This window comes from Pleurodeles waltl, unplaced genomic scaffold (genome assembly GCF_031143425.1).
Source record: "Pleurodeles waltl isolate 20211129_DDA unplaced genomic scaffold, aPleWal1.hap1.20221129 scaffold_162, whole genome shotgun sequence".
Classification (NCBI taxonomy): domain Eukaryota; kingdom Metazoa; phylum Chordata; class Amphibia; order Caudata; family Salamandridae; genus Pleurodeles; species Pleurodeles waltl.
In genome coordinates this window covers 24,050-45,845 of record NW_027149868.1, presented here as the reverse complement: position 1 = coordinate 45,845, position 21,796 = coordinate 24,050, and the positions used below count along the sequence as shown (strand labels likewise).

At 44.2% G+C, this 21,796-nt stretch overlaps 10 non-coding genes across 10 annotated transcripts; all 10 read left to right on the top strand.

Annotated features, from left to right (window-relative positions):
* The first annotated feature begins 912 nt into the window (after positions 1-912).
* Positions 913-984, top strand: TRNAA-UGC (transfer RNA alanine (anticodon UGC)). The gene has a single exon. It is a non-coding gene; the product is annotated as a tRNA-Ala (tRNA).
* Positions 985-3,101: 2,117 nt separating this feature from the next.
* Positions 3,102-3,173, top strand: TRNAA-UGC (transfer RNA alanine (anticodon UGC)). Its single transcript has one exon. It is a non-coding gene; the product is annotated as a tRNA-Ala (tRNA).
* A 2,117-nt stretch (positions 3,174-5,290) lies between these two features.
* On the top strand, positions 5,291-5,362 carry TRNAA-UGC (transfer RNA alanine (anticodon UGC)). Its single transcript has one exon. It is a non-coding gene; the product is annotated as a tRNA-Ala (tRNA).
* Positions 5,363-7,477: 2,115 nt separating this feature from the next.
* Positions 7,478-7,549, top strand: TRNAA-UGC (transfer RNA alanine (anticodon UGC)). The gene has a single exon. It is a non-coding gene; the product is annotated as a tRNA-Ala (tRNA).
* A 2,119-nt stretch (positions 7,550-9,668) lies between these two features.
* Positions 9,669-9,740, top strand: TRNAA-UGC (transfer RNA alanine (anticodon UGC)). The gene has a single exon. It is a non-coding gene; the product is annotated as a tRNA-Ala (tRNA).
* Positions 9,741-11,855: 2,115 nt separating this feature from the next.
* TRNAA-UGC (transfer RNA alanine (anticodon UGC)) lies at positions 11,856-11,927 on the top strand. Its single transcript has one exon. It is a non-coding gene; the product is annotated as a tRNA-Ala (tRNA).
* Positions 11,928-14,042: 2,115 nt separating this feature from the next.
* On the top strand, positions 14,043-14,114 carry TRNAA-UGC (transfer RNA alanine (anticodon UGC)). The gene has a single exon. It is a non-coding gene; the product is annotated as a tRNA-Ala (tRNA).
* Positions 14,115-16,229: 2,115 nt separating this feature from the next.
* TRNAA-UGC (transfer RNA alanine (anticodon UGC)) lies at positions 16,230-16,301 on the top strand. The gene has a single exon. It is a non-coding gene; the product is annotated as a tRNA-Ala (tRNA).
* A 2,115-nt stretch (positions 16,302-18,416) lies between these two features.
* Positions 18,417-18,488, top strand: TRNAA-UGC (transfer RNA alanine (anticodon UGC)). Its single transcript has one exon. It is a non-coding gene; the product is annotated as a tRNA-Ala (tRNA).
* A 2,117-nt stretch (positions 18,489-20,605) lies between these two features.
* Positions 20,606-20,677, top strand: TRNAA-UGC (transfer RNA alanine (anticodon UGC)). The gene has a single exon. It is a non-coding gene; the product is annotated as a tRNA-Ala (tRNA).
* The last annotated feature ends 1,119 nt before the right edge of the window (positions 20,678-21,796 follow it).

Below are 21,796 nucleotides of genomic sequence, written 5' to 3'. Positions count from 1 at the left end.
CATATATATATATATATATATATATATATATATATATGCGAGAGGGAATTTAGAAAGCCACCATCTCCCTAAAACTGAGCAAGATGCGAAGTGGAGTAATAGTTTACAGATTTGGAGAAAATCTGAGATGTTCGTCTTGCCAAAAGGAGCACAGAAATACCCTCTCTGAGGATCAAACTCAGGACTTTCAGATTATGAGACTGACGCACTGCCTACTGCACAGAAGGCTGCACAAACCCTCCCAGAAATACGTCTATACCCCTTGAAGAGGAAAGGAGGCAAAAACGCTTATCTTATCTTGGAATATAAATACGATACGATTGACTCGCTGGATTAAAATCATATGGAGTTATAATGGTGGGAAAATATTTCTTTCCAGTGATTAAACCCACACCCCCTACAATTAGCCATGCGAAAGAGTCAGGGAATACCTTTCACCTCTCTCAGAAAGATCACATGAATTTTTCCCCCACGTAACTGAGAATTTAATGGACTAAAACTCAGAATTAAGGTGCCGTCCTTAGCAATAGATGCATCTGGATCTCAACTCTTTACGTGCTTATGTAACATAGCTGTGTGTCCTGCAGTAAGAGCAAGAGTACCTTAATTCGTCTCAGGACATTTGTAAGCAGCACTCAACCATATTCTTCTTTCATGTAACCTTAACCAGTTGCCTTGAAAACTCTGGCATGTTTAGATCGCATCTAGCTGTTGTATGTGGGGCATTTGTTCATTCTAGAGTGAGCCTTATTCCATAAAATGGTGCTATACAATCCAGATGTAAGTCATGGGGAATCCCACATCTGACACCTTATTTTCTAGTGCCATATGTGGTGAATTTGAGGTACATAGAATTCCAGATTTCCTTCGGTGAAGCAAGGTCAGCCCGCCCCACCCCCACCCCAGGACGTGGGGGATGTAGCTCAGTGGTAGAGCGCATGCTTTGCATGTATGAGGCCCCGGGTTCGATCCCCGGCATCTCCAGCCTTTTGCCAGGCTCATCTTGCCTTTTGGCAGAACCCTAGGCTGTCACCATGGGTCAGGAAGTGAGATGACATGCAGCTGGGGCCAGACCACCGCCGACATTGCCCGGCTCTTGCCTTGGGAAAGCTTGTGAAATGGGGCTATCTCATTTTCGGTCTTTATAGAAAAAAGAATCTTTCTCCCCCAAGAAACCAAAGTGGTGGTTCATCTTGGCAATCTCGGTATAGAAAACGGTCACAGCTGTCTTGGCCATTGATGTGAATTCTTCCTCTAAACCAGAGACTCCTTACAGAAGGTTTAAGAAAAACTGAATGTCTTCTTTATCCCAATCACTTGCGATTGGACCATGATTTTGCTTTTCCCTTTCCATTCACAGAGGCATTAAACATGCATGTTCTTCATGCTCAGTGCGTAGTGATGCATGTCGTAATGCCTCCCCTAACTTTCTGGCCTCTCCTTGACGTTTCCATGCTGTCATACTTTGGTCACAAATGCTTCCAAAGGGCTGTGGACTACCTTTGCCCCATACCCTTTGATCACATTTCCTTTTGTGTAGAATTTCAATTTCTAGGTCCCCTTCTTTCCTTCAAGCCAGCCCAGCACATTAAGGTAGGTAAGCAATCCCCCTTTAAGTTGAAAAGATGTAGCTGAGAAAGCATTCTAGGAAGTGGCCATTTGGAGAGCTAGCCCTAGGTCGTATTCATGAGTTTTCTCATTCCACTGCAGCACCCGCACCCAACTGCGCCACAACCATTATTGAAAGACAGATGAATGCATCACGGAAAGCTTTGCTGTCTCCGCCTTCGGTAGCTCAGTTGATAGAGCGGCCGAGAGTAGTGCAAAAACAGTAACCCTTAATTCGCCGGTTCAAATCTGCCGCGGAGGACTTCGCCCTTTAGGTTTCCATCGCCTTCTCTGTTATTAAGACATTATCTTCCCCTCTGATTAAGAAAAAAAAAAATTCCGAGCTCCAAGTAAATGCTGGGACAGAAGGGTAGATGTCTTCTGTTTTCTAATGAAATTGACCACATCCTCATTTCTGAGGGATGTGGGAAGAGAAGTAAACAAGGACCTGCAGATCAGAATTCATTCCAAACCCTTGACTAAATATATGAAGGCACTTGGAAGACTTCCAGTCTCATTGTACCAAAGTAGATGTTTTGTCAGCCGACCCAGCTACTCCTTGCCTACAATGAGAGCGGTCATATATATATATATATATATATATATATATATATATATGCGAGAGGGAATTTAGAAAGCCACCATCTCCCTAAAACTGAGCAAGATGCGAAGTGGAGTAATAGTTTACAGATTTGGAGAAAATCTGAGATGTTCGTCTTGCCAAAAGGAGCACAGAAATACCCTCTCTGAGGATCAAACTCAGGACTTTCAGATTATGAGACTGACGCACTGCCTACTGCACAGAAGGCTGCACAAACCCTCCCAGAAATACGTCTATACCCCTTGAAGAGGAAAGGAGGCAAAAACGCTTATCTTATCTTGGAATATAAATACGATACGATTGACTCGCTGGATTAAAATCATATGGAGTTATAATGGTGGGAAAATATTTCTTTCCAGTGATTAAACCCACACCCCCTACAATTAGCCATGCGAAAGAGTCAGGGAATACCTTTCACCTCTCTCAGAAAGATCACATGAATTTTTCCCCCACGTAACTGAGAATTTAATGGACTAAAACTCAGAATTAAGGTGCCGTCCTTAGCAATAGATGCATCTGGATCTCAACTCTTTACGTGCTTATGTAACATAGCTGTGTGTCCTGCAGTAAGAGCAAGAGTACCTTAATTCGTCTCAGGACATTTGTAAGCAGCACTCAACCATATTCTTCTTTCATGTAACCTTAACCAGTTGCCTTGAAAACTCTGGCATGTTTAGATCGCATCTAGCTGTTGTATGTGGGGCATTTGTTCATTCTAGAGTGAGCCTTATTCCATAAAATGGTGCTATACAATCCAGATGTAAGTCATGGGGAATCCCACATCTGACACCTTCTTTTCTAGTGCCATATGTGGTGAATTTGAGGTACATAGAATTCCAGATTTCCTTCGGTGAAGCAAGGTCAGCCCGCCCCACCCCCACCCCAGGACGTGGGGGATGTAGCTCAGTGGTAGAGCGCATGCTTTGCATGTATGAGGCCCCGGGTTCGATCCCCGGCATCTCCAGCCTTTTGCCAGGCTCATCTTGCCTTTTGGCAGAACCCTAGGCTGTCACCATGGGTCAGGAAGTGAGATGACATGCAGCTGGGGCCAGACCACCGCCGACATTGCCCGGCTCTTGCCTTGGGAAAGCTTGTGAAATGGGGCTATCTCATTTTCGGTCTTTATAGAAAAAAGAATCTTTCTCCCCCAAGAAACCAAAGTGGTGGTTCATCTTGGCAATCTCGGTATAGAAAACGGTCACAGCTGTCTTGGCCATTGATGTGAATTCTTCCTCTAAACCAGAGACTCCTTACAGAAGGTTTAAGAAAAACTGAATGTCTTCTTTATCCCAATCACTTGCGATTGGACCATGATTTTGCTTTTCCCTTTCCATTCACAGAGGCATTAAACATGCATGTTCTTCATGCTCAGTGCGTAGTGATGCATGTCGTAATGCCTCCCCTAACTTTCTGGCCTCTCCTTGACGTTTCCATGCTGTCATACTTTGGTCACAAATGCTTCCAAAGGGCTGTGGACTACCTTTGCCCCATACCCTTTGATCACATTTCCTTTTGTGTAGAATTTCAATTTCTAGGTCCCCTTCTTTCCTTCAAGCCAGCCCAGCACATTAAGGTAGGTAAGCAATCCCCCTTTAAGTTGAAAAGATGTAGCTGAGAAAGCATTCTAGGAAGTGGCCATTTGGAGAGCTAGCCCTAGGTCGTATTCATGAGTTTTCTCATTCCACTGCAGCACCCGCACCCAACTGCGCCACAACCATTATTGAAAGACAGATGAATGCATCACGGAAAGCTTTGCTGTCTCCGCCTTCGGTAGCTCAGTTGATAGAGCGGCCGAGAGTAGTGCAAAAACAGTAACCCTTAATTCGCCGGTTCAAATCTGCCGCGGAGGACTTCGCCCTTTAGGTTTCCATCGCCTTCTCTGTTATTAAGACATTATCTTCCCCTCTGATTAAGAAAAAAAAAAATTCCGAGCTCCAAGTAAATGCTGGGACAGAAGGGTAGATGTCTTCTGTTTTCTAATGAAATTGACCACATCCTCATTTCTGAGGGATGTGGGAAGAGAAGTAAACAAGGACCTGCAGATCAGAATTCATTCCAAACCCTTGACTAAATATATGAAGGCACTTGGAAGACTTCCAGTCTCATTGTACCAAAGTAGATGTTTTGTCAGCCGACCCAGCTACTCCTTGCCTACAATGAGAGCGGTCATATATATATATATATATATATATATATATATATATATGCGAGAGGGAATTTAGAAAGCCACCATCTCCCTAAAACTGAGCAAGATGCGAAGTGGAGTAATAGTTTACAGATTTGGAGAAAATCTGAGATGTTCGTCTTGCCAAAAGGAGCACAGAAATACCCTCTCTGAGGATCAAACTCAGGACTTTCAGATTATGAGACTGACGCACTGCCTACTGCACAGAAGGCTGCACAAACCCTCCCAGAAATACGTCTATACCCCTTGAAGAGGAAAGGAGGCAAAAACGCTTATCTTATCTTGGAATATAAATACGATACGATTGACTCGCTGGATTAAAATCATATGGAGTTATAATGGTGGGAAAATATTTCTTTCCAGTGATTAAACCCACACCCCCTACAATTAGCCATGCGAAAGAGTCAGGGAATACCTTTCACCTCTCTCAGAAAGATCACATGAATTTTTCCCCCACGTAACTGAGAATTTAATGGACTAAAACTCAGAATTAAGGTGCCGTCCTTAGCAATAGATGCATCTGGATCTCAACTCTTTACGTGCTTATGTAACATAGCTGTGTGTCCTGCAGTAAGAGCAAGAGTACCTTAATTCGTCTCAGGACATTTGTAAGCAGCACTCAACCATATTCTTCTTTCATGTAACCTTAACCAGTTGCCTTGAAAACTCTGGCATGTTTAGATCGCATCTAGCTGTTGTATGTGGGGCATTTGTTCATTCTAGAGTGAGCCTTCTTCCATAAAATGGTGCTATACAATCCAGATGTAAGTCATGGGGAATCCCACATCTGACACCTTATTTTCTAGTGCCATATGTGGTGAATTTGAGGTACATAGAATTCCAGATTTCCTTCGGTGAAGCAAGGTCAGCCCGCCCCACCCCCACCCCAGGACGTGGGGGATGTAGCTCAGTGGTAGAGCGCATGCTTTGCATGTATGAGGCCCCGGGTTCGATCCCCGGCATCTCCAGCCTTTTGCCAGGCTCATCTTGCCTTTTGGCAGAACCCTAGGCTGTCACCATGGGTCAGGAAGTGAGATGACATGCAGCTGGGGCCAGACCACCGCCGACATTGCCCGGCTCTTGCCTTGGGAAAGCTTGTGAAATGGGGCTATCTCATTTTCGGTCTTTATAGAAAAAAGAATCTTTCTCCCCCAAGAAACCAAAGTGGTGGTTCATCTTGGCAATCTCGGTATAGAAAACGGTCACAGCTGTCTTGGCCATTGATGTGAATTCTTCCTCTAAACCAGAGACTCCTTACAGAAGGTTTAAGAAAAACTGAATGTCTTCTTTATCCCAATCACTTGCGATTGGACCATGATTTTGCTTTTCCCTTTCCATTCACAGAGGCATTAAACATGCATGTTCTTCATGCTCAGTGCGTAGTGATGCATGTCGTAATGCCTCCCCTAACTTTCTGGCCTCTCCTTGACGTTTCCATGCTGTCATACTTTGGTCACAAATGCTTCCAAAGGGCTGTGGACTACCTTTGCCCCATACCCTTTGATCACATTTCCTTTTGTGTAGAATTTCAATTTCTAGGTCCCCTTCTTTCCTTCAAGCCAGCCCAGCACATTAAGGTAGGTAAGCAATCCCCCTTTAAGTTGAAAAGATGTAGCTGAGAAAGCATTCTAGGAAGTGGCCATTTGGAGAGCTAGCCCTAGGTCGTATTCATGAGTTTTCTCATTCCACTGCAGCACCCGCACCCAACTGCGCCACAACCATTATTGAAAGACAGATGAATGCATCACGGAAAGCTTTGCTGTCTCCGCCTTCGGTAGCTCAGTTGATAGAGCGGCCGAGAGTAGTGCAAAAACAGTAACCCTTAATTCGCCGGTTCAAATCTGCCGCGGAGGACTTCGCCCTTTAGGTTTCCATCGCCTTCTCTGTTATTAAGACATTATCTTCCCCTCTGATTAAGAAAAAAAAAAATTCCGAGCTCCAAGTAAATGCTGGGACAGAAGGGTAGATGTCTTCTGTTTTCTAATGAAATTGACCACATCCTCATTTCTGAGGGATGTGGGAAGAGAAGTAAACAAGGACCTGCAGATCAGAATTCATTCCAAACCCTTGACTAAATATATGAAGGCACTTGGAAGACTTCCAGTCTCATTGTACCAAAGTAGATGTTTTGTCAGCCGACCCAGCTACTCCTTGCCTACAATGAGAGCGGTCATATATATATATATATATATATATATATATATATATGCGAGAGGGAATTTAGAAAGCCACCATCTCCCTAAAACTGAGCAAGATGCGAAGTGGAGTAATAGTTTACAGATTTGGAGAAAATCTGAGATGTTCGTCTTGCCAAAAGGAGCACAGAAATACCCTCTCTGAGGATCAAACTCAGGACTTTCAGATTATGAGACTGACGCACTGCCTACTGCACAGAAGGCTGCACAAACCCTCCCAGAAATACGTCTATACCCCTTGAAGAGGAAAGGAGGCAAAAACGCTTATCTTATCTTGGAATATAAATACGATACGATTGACTCGCTGGATTAAAATCATATGGAGTTATAATGGTGGGAAAATATTTCTTTCCAGTGATTAAACCCACACCCCCTACAATTAGCCATGCGAAAGAGTCAGGGAATACCTTTCACCTCTCTCAGAAAGATCACATGAATTTTTCCCCCACGTAACTGAGAATTTAATGGACTAAAACTCAGAATTAAGGTGCCGTCCTTAGCAATAGATGCATCTGGATCTCAACTCTTTACGTGCTTATGTAACATAGCTGTGTGTCCTGCAGTAAGAGCAAGAGTACCTTAATTCGTCTCAGGACATTTGTAAGCAGCACTCAACCATATTCTTCTTTCATGTAACCTTAACCAGTTGCCTTGAAAACTCTGGCATGTTTAGATCGCATCTAGCTGTTGTATGTGGGGCATTTGTTCATTCTAGAGTGAGCCTTATTCCATAAAATGGTGCTATACAATCCAGATGTAAGTCATGGGGAATCCCACATCTGACACCTTATTTTCTAGTGCCATATGTGGTGAATTTGAGGTACATAGAATTCCAGATTTCCTTCGGTGAAGCAAGGTCAGCCCGCCCCACCCCCACCCCAGGACGTGGGGGATGTAGCTCAGTGGTAGAGCGCATGCTTTGCATGTATGAGGCCCCGGGTTCGATCCCCGGCATCTCCAGCCTTTTGCCAGGCTCATCTTGCCTTTTGGCAGAACCCTAGGCTGTCACCATGGGTCAGGAAGTGAGATGACATGCAGCTGGGGCCAGACCACCGCCGACATTGCCCGGCTCTTGCCTTGGGAAAGCTTGTGAAATGGGGCTATCTCATTTTCGGTCTTTATAGAAAAAAGAATCTTTCTCCCCCAAGAAACCAAAGTGGTGGTTCATCTTGGCAATCTCGGTATAGAAAACGGTCACAGCTGTCTTGGCCATTGATGTGAATTCTTCCTCTAAACCAGAGACTCCTTACAGAAGGTTTAAGAAAAACTGAATGTCTTCTTTATCCCAATCACTTGCGATTGGACCATGATTTTGCTTTTCCCTTTCCATTCACAGAGGCATTAAACATGCATGTTCTTCATGCTCAGTGCGTAGTGATGCATGTCGTAATGCCTCCCCTAACTTTCTGGCCTCTCCTTGACGTTTCCATGCTGTCATACTTTGGTCACAAATGCTTCCAAAGGGCTGTGGACTACCTTTGCCCCATACCCTTTGATCACATTTCCTTTTGTGTAGAATTTCAATTTCTAGGTCCCCTTCTTTCCTTCAAGCCAGCCCAGCACATTAAGGTAGGTAAGCAATCCCCCTTTAAGTTGAAAAGATGTAGCTGAGAAAGCATTCTAGGAAGTGGCCATTTGGAGAGCTAGCCCTAGGTCGTATTCATGAGTTTTCTCATTCCACTGCAGCACCCGCACCCAACTGCGCCACAACCATTATTGAAAGACAGATGAATGCATCACGGAAAGCTTTGCTGTCTCCGCCTTCGGTAGCTCAGTTGATAGAGCGGCCGAGAGTAGTGCAAAAACAGTAACCCTTAATTCGCCGGTTCAAATCTGCCGCGGAGGACTTCGCCCTTTAGGTTTCCATCGCCTTCTCTGTTATTAAGACATTATCTTCCCCTCTGATTAAGAAAAAAAAAAATTCCGAGCTCCAAGTAAATGCTGGGACAGAAGGGTAGATGTCTTCTGTTTTCTAATGAAATTGACCACATCCTCATTTCTGAGGGATGTGGGAAGAGAAGTAAACAAGGACCTGCAGATCAGAATTCATTCCAAACCCTTGACTAAATATATGAAGGCACTTGGAAGACTTCCAGTCTCATTGTACCAAAGTAGATGTTTTGTCAGCCGACCCAGCTACTCCTTGCCTACAATGAGAGCGGTCATATATATATATATATATATATATATATATATATATATATGCGAGAGGGAATTTAGAAAGCCACCATCTCCCTAAAACTGAGCAAGATGCGAAGTGGAGTAATAGTTTACAGATTTGGAGAAAATCTGAGATGTTCGTCTTGCCAAAAGGAGCACAGAAATACCCTCTCTGAGGATCAAACTCAGGACTTTCAGATTATGAGACTGACGCACTGCCTACTGCACAGAAGGCTGCACAAACCCTCCCAGAAATACGTCTATACCCCTTGAAGAGGAAAGGAGGCAAAAACGCTTATCTTATCTTGGAATATAAATACGATACGATTGACTCGCTGGATTAAAATCATATGGAGTTATAATGGTGGGAAAATATTTCTTTCCAGTGATTAAACCCACACCCCCTACAATTAGCCATGCGAAAGAGTCAGGGAATACCTTTCACCTCTCTCAGAAAGATCACATGAATTTTTCCCCCACGTAACTGAGAATTTAATGGACTAAAACTCAGAATTAAGGTGCCGTCCTTAGCAATAGATGCATCTGGATCTCAACTCTTTACGTGCTTATGTAACATAGCTGTGTGTCCTGCAGTAAGAGCAAGAGTACCTTAATTCGTCTCAGGACATTTGTAAGCAGCACTCAACCATATTCTTCTTTCATGTAACCTTAACCAGTTGCCTTGAAAACTCTGGCATGTTTAGATCGCATCTAGCTGTTGTATGTGGGGCATTTGTTCATTCTAGAGTGAGCCTTATTCCATAAAATGGTGCTATACAATCCAGATGTAAGTCATGGGGAATCCCACATCTGACACCTTATTTTCTAGTGCCATATGTGGTGAATTTGAGGTACATAGAATTCCAGATTTCCTTCGGTGAAGCAAGGTCAGCCCGCCCCACCCCCACCCCAGGACGTGGGGGATGTAGCTCAGTGGTAGAGCGCATGCTTTGCATGTATGAGGCCCCGGGTTCGATCCCCGGCATCTCCAGCCTTTTGCCAGGCTCATCTTGCCTTTTGGCAGAACCCTAGGCTGTCACCATGGGTCAGGAAGTGAGATGACATGCAGCTGGGGCCAGACCACCGCCGACATTGCCCGGCTCTTGCCTTGGGAAAGCTTGTGAAATGGGGCTATCTCATTTTCGGTCTTTATAGAAAAAAGAATCTTTCTCCCCCAAGAAACCAAAGTGGTGGTTCATCTTGGCAATCTCGGTATAGAAAACGGTCACAGCTGTCTTGGCCATTGATGTGAATTCTTCCTCTAAACCAGAGACTCCTTACAGAAGGTTTAAGAAAAACTGAATGTCTTCTTTATCCCAATCACTTGCGATTGGACCATGATTTTGCTTTTCCCTTTCCATTCACAGAGGCATTAAACATGCATGTTCTTCATGCTCAGTGCGTAGTGATGCATGTCGTAATGCCTCCCCTAACTTTCTGGCCTCTCCTTGACGTTTCCATGCTGTCATACTTTGGTCACAAATGCTTCCAAAGGGCTGTGGACTACCTTTGCCCCATACCCTTTGATCACATTTCCTTTTGTGTAGAATTTCAATTTCTAGGTCCCCTTCTTTCCTTCAAGCCAGCCCAGCACATTAAGGTAGGTAAGCAATCCCCCTTTAAGTTGAAAAGATGTAGCTGAGAAAGCATTCTAGGAAGTGGCCATTTGGAGAGCTAGCCCTAGGTCGTATTCATGAGTTTTCTCATTCCACTGCAGCACCCGCACCCAACTGCGCCACAACCATTATTGAAAGACAGATGAATGCATCACGGAAAGCTTTGCTGTCTCCGCCTTCGGTAGCTCAGTTGATAGAGCGGCCGAGAGTAGTGCAAAAACAGTAACCCTTAATTCGCCGGTTCAAATCTGCCGCGGAGGACTTCGCCCTTTAGGTTTCCATCGCCTTCTCTGTTATTAAGACATTATCTTCCCCTCTGATTAAGAAAAAAAAAAATTCCGAGCTCCAAGTAAATGCTGGGACAGAAGGGTAGATGTCTTCTGTTTTCTAATGAAATTGACCACATCCTCATTTCTGAGGGATGTGGGAAGAGAAGTAAACAAGGACCTGCAGATCAGAATTCATTCCAAACCCTTGACTAAATATATGAAGGCACTTGGAAGACTTCCAGTCTCATTGTACCAAAGTAGATGTTTTGTCAGCCGACCCAGCTACTCCTTGCCTACAATGAGAGCGGTCATATATATATATATATATATATATATATATATATATGCGAGAGGGAATTTAGAAAGCCACCATCTCCCTAAAACTGAGCAAGATGCGAAGTGGAGTAATAGTTTACAGATTTGGAGAAAATCTGAGATGTTCGTCTTGCCAAAAGGAGCACAGAAATACCCTCTCTGAGGATCAAACTCAGGACTTTCAGATTATGAGACTGACGCACTGCCTACTGCACAGAAGGCTGCACAAACCCTCCCAGAAATACGTCTATACCCCTTGAAGAGGAAAGGAGGCAAAAACGCTTATCTTATCTTGGAATATAAATACGATACGATTGACTCGCTGGATTAAAATCATATGGAGTTATAATGGTGGGAAAATATTTCTTTCCAGTGATTAAACCCACACCCCCTACAATTAGCCATGCGAAAGAGTCAGGGAATACCTTTCACCTCTCTCAGAAAGATCACATGAATTTTTCCCCCACGTAACTGAGAATTTAATGGACTAAAACTCAGAATTAAGGTGCCGTCCTTAGCAATAGATGCATCTGGATCTCAACTCTTTACGTGCTTATGTAACATAGCTGTGTGTCCTGCAGTAAGAGCAAGAGTACCTTAATTCGTCTCAGGACATTTGTAAGCAGCACTCAACCATATTCTTCTTTCATGTAACCTTAACCAGTTGCCTTGAAAACTCTGGCATGTTTAGATCGCATCTAGCTGTTGTATGTGGGGCATTTGTTCATTCTAGAGTGAGCCTTATTCCATAAAATGGTGCTATACAATCCAGATGTAAGTCATGGGGAATCCCACATCTGACACCTTCTTTTCTAGTGCCATATGTGGTGAATTTGAGGTACATAGAATTCCAGATTTCCTTCGGTGAAGCAAGGTCAGCCCGCCCCACCCCCACCCCAGGACGTGGGGGATGTAGCTCAGTGGTAGAGCGCATGCTTTGCATGTATGAGGCCCCGGGTTCGATCCCCGGCATCTCCAGCCTTTTGCCAGGCTCATCTTGCCTTTTGGCAGAACCCTAGGCTGTCACCATGGGTCAGGAAGTGAGATGACATGCAGCTGGGGCCAGACCACCGCCGACATTGCCCGGCTCTTGCCTTGGGAAAGCTTGTGAAATGGGGCTATCTCATTTTCGGTCTTTATAGAAAAAAGAATCTTTCTCCCCCAAGAAACCAAAGTGGTGGTTCATCTTGGCAATCTCGGTATAGAAAACGGTCACAGCTGTCTTGGCCATTGATGTGAATTCTTCCTCTAAACCAGAGACTCCTTACAGAAGGTTTAAGAAAAACTGAATGTCTTCTTTATCCCAATCACTTGCGATTGGACCATGATTTTGCTTTTCCCTTTCCATTCACAGAGGCATTAAACATGCATGTTCTTCATGCTCAGTGCGTAGTGATGCATGTCGTAATGCCTCCCCTAACTTTCTGGCCTCTCCTTGACGTTTCCATGCTGTCATACTTTGGTCACAAATGCTTCCAAAGGGCTGTGGACTACCTTTGCCCCATACCCTTTGATCACATTTCCTTTTGTGTAGAATTTCAATTTCTAGGTCCCCTTCTTTCCTTCAAGCCAGCCCAGCACATTAAGGTAGGTAAGCAATCCCCCTTTAAGTTGAAAAGATGTAGCTGAGAAAGCATTCTAGGAAGTGGCCATTTGGAGAGCTAGCCCTAGGTCGTATTCATGAGTTTTCTCATTCCACTGCAGCACCCGCACCCAACTGCGCCACAACCATTATTGAAAGACAGATGAATGCATCACGGAAAGCTTTGCTGTCTCCGCCTTCGGTAGCTCAGTTGATAGAGCGGCCGAGAGTAGTGCAAAAACAGTAACCCTTAATTCGCCGGTTCAAATCTGCCGCGGAGGACTTCGCCCTTTAGGTTTCCATCGCCTTCTCTGTTATTAAGACATTATCTTCCCCTCTGATTAAGAAAAAAAAAAATTCCGAGCTCCAAGTAAATGCTGGGACAGAAGGGTAGATGTCTTCTGTTTTCTAATGAAATTGACCACATCCTCATTTCTGAGGGATGTGGGAAGAGAAGTAAACAAGGACCTGCAGATCAGAATTCATTCCAAACCCTTGACTAAATATATGAAGGCACTTGGAAGACTTCCAGTCTCATTGTACCAAAGTAGATGTTTTGTCAGCCGACCCAGCTACTCCTTGCCTACAATGAGAGCGGTCATATATATATATATATATATATATATATATATATATGCGAGAGGGAATTTAGAAAGCCACCATCTCCCTAAAACTGAGCAAGATGCGAAGTGGAGTAATAGTTTACAGATTTGGAGAAAATCTGAGATGTTCGTCTTGCCAAAAGGAGCACAGAAATACCCTCTCTGAGGATCAAACTCAGGACTTTCAGATTATGAGACTGACGCACTGCCTACTGCACAGAAGGCTGCACAAACCCTCCCAGAAATACGTCTATACCCCTTGAAGAGGAAAGGAGGCAAAAACGCTTATCTTATCTTGGAATATAAATACGATACGATTGACTCGCTGGATTAAAATCATATGGAGTTATAATGGTGGGAAAATATTTCTTTCCAGTGATTAAACCCACACCCCCTACAATTAGCCATGCGAAAGAGTCAGGGAATACCTTTCACCTCTCTCAGAAAGATCACATGAATTTTTCCCCCACGTAACTGAGAATTTAATGGACTAAAACTCAGAATTAAGGTGCCGTCCTTAGCAATAGATGCATCTGGATCTCAACTCTTTACGTGCTTATGTAACATAGCTGTGTGTCCTGCAGTAAGAGCAAGAGTACCTTAATTCGTCTCAGGACATTTGTAAGCAGCACTCAACCATATTCTTCTTTCATGTAACCTTAACCAGTTGCCTTGAAAACTCTGGCATGTTTAGATCGCATCTAGCTGTTGTATGTGGGGCATTTGTTCATTCTAGAGTGAGCCTTATTCCATAAAATGGTGCTATACAATCCAGATGTAAGTCATGGGGAATCCCACATCTGACACCTTCTTTTCTAGTGCCATATGTGGTGAATTTGAGGTACATAGAATTCCAGATTTCCTTCGGTGAAGCAAGGTCAGCCCGCCCCACCCCCACCCCAGGACGTGGGGGATGTAGCTCAGTGGTAGAGCGCATGCTTTGCATGTATGAGGCCCCGGGTTCGATCCCCGGCATCTCCAGCCTTTTGCCAGGCTCATCTTGCCTTTTGGCAGAACCCTAGGCTGTCACCATGGGTCAGGAAGTGAGATGACATGCAGCTGGGGCCAGACCACCGCCGACATTGCCCGGCTCTTGCCTTGGGAAAGCTTGTGAAATGGGGCTATCTCATTTTCGGTCTTTATAGAAAAAAGAATCTTTCTCCCCCAAGAAACCAAAGTGGTGGTTCATCTTGGCAATCTCGGTATAGAAAACGGTCACAGCTGTCTTGGCCATTGATGTGAATTCTTCCTCTAAACCAGAGACTCCTTACAGAAGGTTTAAGAAAAACTGAATGTCTTCTTTATCCCAATCACTTGCGATTGGACCATGATTTTGCTTTTCCCTTTCCATTCACAGAGGCATTAAACATGCATGTTCTTCATGCTCAGTGCGTAGTGATGCATGTCGTAATGCCTCCCCTAACTTTCTGGCCTCTCCTTGACGTTTCCATGCTGTCATACTTTGGTCACAAATGCTTCCAAAGGGCTGTGGACTACCTTTGCCCCATACCCTTTGATCACATTTCCTTTTGTGTAGAATTTCAATTTCTAGGTCCCCTTCTTTCCTTCAAGCCAGCCCAGCACATTAAGGTAGGTAAGCAATCCCCCTTTAAGTTGAAAAGATGTAGCTGAGAAAGCATTCTAGGAAGTGGCCATTTGGAGAGCTAGCCCTAGGTCGTATTCATGAGTTTTCTCATTCCACTGCAGCACCCGCACCCAACTGCGCCACAACCATTATTGAAAGACAGATGAATGCATCACGGAAAGCTTTGCTGTCTCCGCCTTCGGTAGCTCAGTTGATAGAGCGGCCGAGAGTAGTGCAAAAACAGTAACCCTTAATTCGCCGGTTCAAATCTGCCGCGGAGGACTTCGCCCTTTAGGTTTCCATCGCCTTCTCTGTTATTAAGACATTATCTTCCCCTCTGATTAAGAAAAAAAAAAATTCCGAGCTCCAAGTAAATGCTGGGACAGAAGGGTAGATGTCTTCTGTTTTCTAATGAAATTGACCACATCCTCATTTCTGAGGGATGTGGGAAGAGAAGTAAACAAGGACCTGCAGATCAGAATTCATTCCAAACCCTTGACTAAATATATGAAGGCACTTGGAAGACTTCCAGTCTCATTGTACCAAAGTAGATGTTTTGTCAGCCGACCCAGCTACTCCTTGCCTACAATGAGAGCGGTCATATATATATATATATATATATATATATATATATATGCGAGAGGGAATTTAGAAAGCCACCATCTCCCTAAAACTGAGCAAGATGCGAAGTGGAGTAATAGTTTACAGATTTGGAGAAAATCTGAGATGTTCGTCTTGCCAAAAGGAGCACAGAAATACCCTCTCTGAGGATCAAACTCAGGACTTTCAGATTATGAGACTGACGCACTGCCTACTGCACAGAAGGCTGCACAAACCCTCCCAGAAATACGTCTATACCCCTTGAAGAGGAAAGGAGGCAAAAACGCTTATCTTATCTTGGAATATAAATACGATACGATTGACTCGCTGGATTAAAATCATATGGAGTTATAATGGTGGGAAAATATTTCTTTCCAGTGATTAAACCCACACCCCCTACAATTAGCCATGCGAAAGAGTCAGGGAATACCTTTCACCTCTCTCAGAAAGATCACATGAATTTTTCCCCCACGTAACTGAGAATTTAATGGACTAAAACTCAGAATTAAGGTGCCGTCCTTAGCAATAGATGCATCTGGATCTCAACTCTTTACGTGCTTATGTAACATAGCTGTGTGTCCTGCAGTAAGAGCAAGAGTACCTTAATTCGTCTCAGGACATTTGTAAGCAGCACTCAACCATATTCTTCTTTCATGTAACCTTAACCAGTTGCCTTGAAAACTCTGGCATGTTTAGATCGCATCTAGCTGTTGTATGTGGGGCATTTGTTCATTCTAGAGTGAGCCTTCTTCCATAAAATGGTGCTATACAATCCAGATGTAAGTCATGGGGAATCCCACATCTGACACCTTATTTTCTAGTGCCATATGTGGTGAATTTGAGGTACATAGAATTCCAGATTTCCTTCGGTGAAGCAAGGTCAGCCCGCCCCACCCCCACCCCAGGACGTGGGGGATGTAGCTCAGTGGTAGAGCGCATGCTTTGCATGTATGAGGCCCCGGGTTCGATCCCCGGCATCTCCAGCCTTTTGCCAGGCTCATCTTGCCTTTTGGCAGAACCCTAGGCTGTCACCATGGGTCAGGAAGTGAGATGACATGCAGCTGGGGCCAGACCACCGCCGACATTGCCCGGCTCTTGCCTTGGGAAAGCTTGTGAAATGGGGCTATCTCATTTTCGGTCTTTATAGAAAAAAGAATCTTTCTCCCCCAAGAAACCAAAGTGGTGGTTCATCTTGGCAATCTCGGTATAGAAAACGGTCACAGCTGTCTTGGCCATTGATGTGAATTCTTCCTCTAAACCAGAGACTCCTTACAGAAGGTTTAAGAAAAACTGAATGTCTTCTTTATCCCAATCACTTGCGATTGGACCATGATTTTGCTTTTCCCTTTCCATTCACAGAGGCATTAAACATGCATGTTCTTCATGCTCAGTGCGTAGTGATGCATGTCGTAATGCCTCCCCTAACTTTCTGGCCTCTCCTTGACGTTTCCATGCTGTCATACTTTGGTCACAAATGCTTCCAAAGGGCTGTGGACTACCTTTGCCCCATACCCTTTGATCACATTTCCTTTTGTGTAGAATTTCAATTTCTAGGTCCCCTTCTTTCCTTCAAGCCAGCCCAGCACATTAAGGTAGGTAAGCAATCCCCCTTTAAGTTGAAAAGATGTAGCTGAGAAAGCATTCTAGGAAGTGGCCATTTGGAGAGCTAGCCCTAGGTCGTATTCATGAGTTTTCTCATTCCACTGCAGCACCCGCACCCAACTGCGCCACAACCATTATTGAAAGACAGATGAATGCATCACGGAAAGCTTTGCTGTCTCCGCCTTCGGTAGCTCAGTTGATAGAGCGGCCGAGAGTAGTGCAAAAACAGTAACCCTTAATTCGCCGGTTCAAATCTGCCGCGGAGGACTTCGCCCTTTAGGTTTCCATCGCCTTCTCTGTTATTAAGACATTATCTTCCCCTCTGATTAAGAAAAAAAAAAATTCCGAGCTCCAAGTAAATGCTGGGACAGAAGGGTAGATGTCTTCTGTTTTCTAATGAAATTGACCACATCCTCATTTCTGAGGGATGTGGGAAGAGAAGTAAACAAGGACCTGCAGATCAGAATTCATTCCAAACCCTTGACTAAATATATGAAGGCACTTGGAAGACTTCCAGTCTCATTGTACCAAAGTAGATGTTTTGTCAGCCGACCCAGCTACTCCTTGCCTACAATGAGAGCGGTCATATATATATATATATATATATATATATATATATATGCGAGAGGGAATTTAGAAAGCCACCATCTCCCTAAAACTGAGCAAGATGCGAAGTGGAGTAATAGTTTACAGATTTGGAGAAAATCTGAGATGTTCGTCTTGCCAAAAGGAGCACAGAAATACCCTCTCTGAGGATCAAACTCAGGACTTTCAGATTATGAGACTGACGCACTGCCTACTGCACAGAAGGCTGCACAAACCCTCCCAGAAATACGTCTATACCCCTTGAAGAGGAAAGGAGGCAAAAACGCTTATCTTATCTTGGAATATAAATACGATACGATTGACTCGCTGGATTAAAATCATATGGAGTTATAATGGTGGGAAAATATTTCTTTCCAGTGATTAAACCCACACCCCCTACAATTAGCCATGCGAAAGAGTCAGGGAATACCTTTCACCTCTCTCAGAAAGATCACATGAATTTTTCCCCCACGTAACTGAGAATTTAATGGACTAAAACTCAGAATTAAGGTGCCGTCCTTAGCAATAGATGCATCTGGATCTCAACTCTTTACGTGCTTATGTAACATAGCTGTGTGTCCTGCAGTAAGAGCAAGAGTACCTTAATTCGTCTCAGGACATTTGTAAGCAGCACTCAACCATATTCTTCTTTCATGTAACCTTAACCAGTTGCCTTGAAAACTCTGGCATGTTTAGATCGCATCTAGCTGTTGTATGTGGGGCATTTGTTCATTCTAGAGTGAGCCTTATTCCATAAAATGGTGCTATACAATCCAGATGTAAGTCATGGGGAATCCCACATCTGACACCTTATTTTCTAGTGCCATATGTGGTGAATTTGAGGTACATAGAATTCCAGATTTCCTTCGGTGAAGCAAGGTCAGCCCGCCCCACCCCCACCCCAGGACGTGGGGGATGTAGCTCAGTGGTAGAGCGCATGCTTTGCATGTATGAGGCCCCGGGTTCGATCCCCGGCATCTCCAGCCTTTTGCCAGGCTCATCTTGCCTTTTGGCAGAACCCTAGGCTGTCACCATGGGTCAGGAAGTGAGATGACATGCAGCTGGGGCCAGACCACCGCCGACATTGCCCGGCTCTTGCCTTGGGAAAGCTTGTGAAATGGGGCTATCTCATTTTCGGTCTTTATAGAAAAAAGAATCTTTCTCCCCCAAGAAACCAAAGTGGTGGTTCATCTTGGCAATCTCGGTATAGAAAACGGTCACAGCTGTCTTGGCCATTGATGTGAATTCTTCCTCTAAACCAGAGACTCCTTACAGAAGGTTTAAGAAAAACTGAATGTCTTCTTTATCCCAATCACTTGCGATTGGACCATGATTTTGCTTTTCCCTTTCCATTCACAGAGGCATTAAACATGCATGTTCTTCATGCTCAGTGCGTAGTGATGCATGTCGTAATGCCTCCCCTAACTTTCTGGCCTCTCCTTGACGTTTCCATGCTGTCATACTTTGGTCACAAATGCTTCCAAAGGGCTGTGGACTACCTTTGCCCCATACCCTTTGATCACATTTCCTTTTGTGTAGAATTTCAATTTCTAGGTCCCCTTCTTTCCTTCAAGCCAGCCCAGCACATTAAGGTAGGTAAGCAATCCCCCTTTAAGTTGAAAAGATGTAGCTGAGAAAGCATTCTAGGAAGTGGCCATTTGGAGAGCTAGCCCTAGGTCGTATTCATGAGTTTTCTCATTCCACTGCAGCACCCGCACCCAACTGCGCCACAACCATTATTGAAAGACAGATGAATGCATCACGGAAAGCTTTGCTGTCTCCGCCTTCGGTAGCTCAGTTGATAGAGCGGCCGAGAGTAGTGCAAAAACAGTAACCCTTAATTCGCCGGTTCAAATCTGCCGCGGAGGACTTCGCCCTTTAGGTTTCCATCGCCTTCTCTGTTATTAAGACATTATCTTCCCCTCTGATTAAGAAAAAAAAAAATTCCGAGCTCCAAGTAAATGCTGGGACAGAAGGGTAGATGTCTTCTGTTTTCTAATGAAATTGACCACATCCTCATTTCTGAGGGATGTGGGAAGAGAAGTAAACAAGGACCTGCAGATCAGAATTCATTCCAAACCCTTGACTAAATATATGAAGGCACTTGGAAGACTTCCAGTCTCATTGTACCAAAGTAGATGTTTTGTCAGCCGACCCAGCTACTCCTTGCCTACAATGAGAGCGGTCATATATATATATATATATATATATATATATATATATATGCGAGAGGGAATTTAGAAAGCCACCATCTCCCTAAAACTGAGCAAGATGCGAAGTGGAGTAATAGTTTACAGATTTGGAGAAAATCTGAGATGTTCGTCTTGCCAAAAGGAGCACAGAAATACCCTCTCTGAGGATCAAACTCAGGACTTTCAGATTATGAGACTGACGCACTGCCTACTGCACAGAAGGCTGCACAAACCCTCCCAGAAATACGTCTATACCCCTTGAAGAGGAAAGGAGGCAAAAACGCTTATCTTATCTTGGAATATAAATACGATACGATTGACTCGCTGGATTAAAATCATATGGAGTTATAATGGTGGGAAAATATTTCTTTCCAGTGATTAAACCCACACCCCCTACAATTAGCCATGCGAAAGAGTCAGGGAATACCTTTCACCTCTCTCAGAAAGATCACATGAATTTTTCCCCCACGTAACTGAGAATTTAATGGACTAAAACTCAGAATTAAGGTGCCGTCCTTAGCAATAGATGCATCTGGATCTCAACTCTTTACGTGCTTATGTAACATAGCTGTGTGTCCTGCAGTAAGAGCAAGAGTACCTTAATTCGTCTCAGGACATTTGTAAGCAGCACTCAACCATATTCTTCTTTCATGTAACCTTAACCAGTTGCCTTGAAAACTCTGGCATGTTTAGATCGCATCTAGCTGTTGTATGTGGGGCATTTGTTCATTCTAGAGTGAGCCTTATTCCATAAAATGGTGCTATACAATCCAGATGTAAGTCATGGGGAATCCCACATCTGACACCTTATTTTCTAGTGCCATATGTGGTGAATTTGAGGTACATAGAATTCCAGATTTCCTTCGGTGAAGCAAGGTCAGCCCGCCCCACCCCCACCCCAGGACGTGGGGGATGTAGCTCAGTGGTAGAGCGCATGCTTTGCATGTATGAGGCCCCGGGTTCGATCCCCGGCATCTCCAGCCTTTTGCCAGGCTCATCTTGCCTTTTGGCAGAACCCTAGGCTGTCACCATGGGTCAGGAAGTGAGATGACATGCAGCTGGGGCCAGACCACCGCCGACATTGCCCGGCTCTTGCCTTGGGAAAGCTTGTGAAATGGGGCTATCTCATTTTCGGTCTTTATAGAAAAAAGAATCTTTCTCCCCCAAGAAACCAAAGTGGTGGTTCATCTTGGCAATCTCGGTATAGAAAACGGTCACAGCTGTCTTGGCCATTGATGTGAATTCTTCCTCTAAACCAGAGACTCCTTACAGAAGGTTTAAGAAAAACTGAATGTCTTCTTTATCCCAATCACTTGCGATTGGACCATGATTTTGCTTTTCCCTTTCCATTCACAGAGGCATTAAACATGCATGTTCTTCATGCTCAGTGCGTAGTGATGCATGTCGTAATGCCTCCCCTAACTTTCTGGCCTCTCCTTGACGTTTCCATGCTGTCATACTTTGGTCACAAATGCTTCCAAAGGGCTGTGGACTACCTTTGCCCCATACCCTTTGATCACATTTCCTTTTGTGTAGAATTTCAATTTCTAGGTCCCCTTCTTTCCTTCAAGCCAGCCCAGCACATTAAGGTAGGTAAGCAATCCCCCTTTAAGTTGAAAAGATGTAGCTGAGAAAGCATTCTAGGAAGTGGCCATTTGGAGAGCTAGCCCTAGGTCGTATTCATGAGTTTTCTCATTCCACTGCAGCACCCGCACCCAACTGCGCCACAACCATTATTGAAAGACAGATGAATGCATCACGGAAAGCTTTGCTGTCTCCGCCTTCGGTAGCTCAGTTGATAGAGCGGCCGAGAGTAGTGCAAAAACAGTAACCCTTAATTCGCCGGTTCAAATCTGCCGCGGAGGACTTCGCCCTTTAGGTTTCCATCGCCTTCTCTGTTATTAAGACATTATCTTCCCCTCTGATTAAGAAAAAAAAAAATTCCGAGCTCCAAGTAAATGCTGGGACAGAAGGGTAGATGTCTTCTGTTTTCTAATGAAATTGACCACATCCTCATTTCTGAGGGATGTGGGAAGAGAAGTAAACAAGGACCTGCAGATCAGAATTCATTCCAAACCCTTGACTAAATATATGAAGGC